The 2,207-nt window shown below is 50.6% G+C and overlaps 1 protein-coding gene across 4 annotated transcripts in view; it reads left to right on the top strand.

Annotated features, from left to right (window-relative positions):
- Positions 1-500: 500 nt before the first annotated feature.
- Elof1 (elongation factor 1 homolog) overlaps positions 501-2,207 on the top strand; it is a 4,344-nt gene continuing 2,637 nt past the window's right edge. Inside the window, exon 1 of one of the 4 annotated variants that reach the window (XM_031345053.1) lies at positions 501-631. The gene's annotated coding sequence lies outside the window, so the exon portion shown is untranslated. Of the gene's footprint in view, positions 807-842; positions 972-1,634; positions 1,779-2,207 lie in introns of those variants that run through there. The other 3 variants (XM_031345052.1, XM_031345055.1, XM_031345054.1) reach the window with 3 other exon arrangements.

Here is a 2,207-nt window from a genome sequence, read left to right as displayed (position 1 = left end):
CCAGCTGAACCGACCAGCCTCGTGGGACTAAGCAACTACTAGATTCTTGGACTTCCCATTCACAGCTGACCATGGTTGAGAAGTTGGACTACAGAGTGTAAGTCATCACAGTAAGTTCCCTTAATATAGAGACATTCCATAAGTTCTGTGACTGTAGAGAACCCCGACTAATACAATGTACTTTGACCATATTAACCCCCTTACCCGTTCTCCTGTCTCTTACTCTTGCTGATCCCCTTCCTCTCCTCACTAGTCATTTCTAGGGCTAGGATACTGGAGTGAGCATGGAAGTTAGGAAAATCTAGGGTTTCAAGGGGGTAAGACAAGTGAGACAAATCCAAGAAGATGATTACAGGTGAGGACCTTAATCAGGAAAAGTACAGATGGAGCCACCTCTCCTCGCGATTCAATCACGGTCTCCCCTAGGAATTTGCTCGCGAATGAGTGGGACGGTGGCGCATGCGCTGTAACAATTGCGCGGAGACAGGCAGTTGGAGGCGGGTCTACACGCCCATTTACTTGGCTAAGGAGTGGGCGGGAAACCCAAAGCTATATTTCCGCTTCCGTTAGGGGCCGGAAGTTAGCGTCTCCTGGGTGAAGCGGCCTTAGCTGAGCGGCAGGGCTGGTACAGGTAAGTGTAGGGTCTCGCGGGCGGGCGTTGGGCTGGGCGGGACCGGCGCTCTTCTCTAGATCACCCGTAGGGCCTAGAGCTGAGGACCAGGCATGGCTCTGAGGACGGCCGCGTGGGAAGCCTGACCCCTGGACCCCCTGCAGCTGGGCGAGCGGGTGGCGCCACCGAAGCCTGGGTGAGGCGGACGCCGTCGCTCCTCCGCCCAGACCCCTTCCCTCCGTCCCGGTCGCCTCGGGACACCGTGGCTTGTTCGCAGGCTGCGGTTTGCCGGTGGGATTCTGGGGCCACACCGAGACAGATTCAGGGCAACTCACTGATCTGTTCAACAAGTAGTTATTAAGTGCGTAAGGTACACCGGGCACTGTGGGTGCTGGGGATTGAGCAGTGTCCAAGTGAAATCCTTCCTCAGAGATTGATGGGCAGAGTTGCAGGCGCCGGAGGAGTTGTGAGGAGTTTTAAGGGGATCGTGAGTTTGCTTTGGATGCTGTGTGTGTGTGTGTGTGTGTGTGTGTGTGTGTGTGTGTGCAGCTTATAGGAGTAGGCTCTCCACGTTGAGAGCCCAGGAAATTGAACTCAGGCCGTCAGGCTTGGCAAGCAGCATCTTCACCTGCCGAGCCATCTTCCTTGCCCCGTTTTGAAAGTTTTTGAAATCTTTTGTCCTACATTTTTTTTTCTATATGTGTAGAAAGTGTACAGAAGTTAATGGACAACTTCCGAAATAGATCCTCTCTTTCCATCTTTACGTGGGTTCGGAGACCAAATTCAGCTTTTCAGGCTTGGCAGCAATGCCTATAGCAGCTGAAACAGGATCGACCAAGATGTCCGGTCTGTGATTTCGTTGTAGCTGGTTGCCAGGGCCAGATGTAGGGGGGAGCAAACGCATCTGCTTAGACAGTTGACAGCTGAGCTCGGGACCGGGCTGCGCTTCACCTTTAGGGTCTGGCCTTTCCTTTTTTGCGTCTCACACTTTGTCCCTGTTGCTCCCAGAGCTTCAGCCATTCGTTCTGAAGTAAAACGATGAGAAAACCCTTCATCTGGCTCAGACTCTTTTCAGATACACCCCTCTTCCTGGCTGTTTTGGCATCGAAGTGCCTTTTGTCATCCAGGCTTCATCTGAAATGACTCCAGCCTCTGCCTGGGATTAAAGGTATACATGTGCCATCACACTTGGCTTTTGTATTAAAAAAAGAAAGAATTGGAAAATGCCAGCAATAATATGGATATTTTGAAGATTTATTTATTTTTATCTTATTTGTCTGGGATCGCTGGATTCAGGATATCTGATATGAGACCTCAAAACCCACAGGTTGAGAACCTCTGCCCTAGAGCCTTATCCATGCCAGGCTACTACAAGCAGGATTTATCTAGTTAAGTGTGTTCCTGTTGCCAGATGGTGGTGGCACATGCCTTTAATCCCAGCCCTTAAGTGACAGAGGCAGGTGGATGATGAACTTGGATCTCTGAGTTTGAGGCCAGCCTGGTCTACAGAGTGAGTTCCAGGGTAGCCAGGGCTACCCAGAGAAACCCTGTTGAGTTTTCATGTTAAGAACTGTAAATCGTTTAAAAAAAAAAAAAA

Source organism: Mastomys coucha, unplaced genomic scaffold (genome assembly GCF_008632895.1).
Source record: "Mastomys coucha isolate ucsf_1 unplaced genomic scaffold, UCSF_Mcou_1 pScaffold23, whole genome shotgun sequence".
Taxonomy (NCBI): Eukaryota; Metazoa; Chordata; class Mammalia; order Rodentia; family Muridae; genus Mastomys; species Mastomys coucha.
The sequence above is the reverse complement of the archived record's forward strand: the minus strand, read 5'-3'. Positions and strand labels throughout refer to the sequence as shown.